This window comes from Morus notabilis, unplaced genomic scaffold, assembly GCF_000414095.1.
Source record: "Morus notabilis unplaced genomic scaffold, ASM41409v2 Scaffold309, whole genome shotgun sequence".
NCBI classification, from domain to species: Eukaryota; Viridiplantae; Streptophyta; class Magnoliopsida; order Rosales; family Moraceae; genus Morus; species Morus notabilis.
The window spans coordinates 43,421-43,863 of NW_010363544.1; positions in this window are offsets into that span (position 1 = coordinate 43,421).

The following is a 443-nucleotide window of genomic DNA, read 5'->3' on the forward strand; positions in this document are numbered from 1 at the left end:
TGTCTTCCACGTCAATTCTTAGAATCCACGAAGACGTGTGTGTGGGCACACATGAGACAAAACGGGTTACAATAAACACTCGAATTTCCACAAACACCAACGCATGCACGATGTGGAATTTTTAGAGAAATTTTTTTTTTCTTCCTCTCTATTAGGGAATTTCGGCCACCTCTAAAATTAGGGCAAAAATTCATTCTGAAAATTGTCTCAAAAATTATATCGCGCAATTTTCTATTATCCACTTATTTATAGAGTAGAAGTCAAACTTCTAGAAGGAATCCAATCTCTATCTCCAAGATAAAGCTTATTAATTATCTCCTATTTGAATTTGGAAAAAAATCTCCTCTTATCCTTATCCATTGTGGCCGGCCACCTTAGGGGATTTTCATCCCTGTATGGCGCCAATTTGCAGATAGGGAAGGAAGAGAAAATCATCATTTATC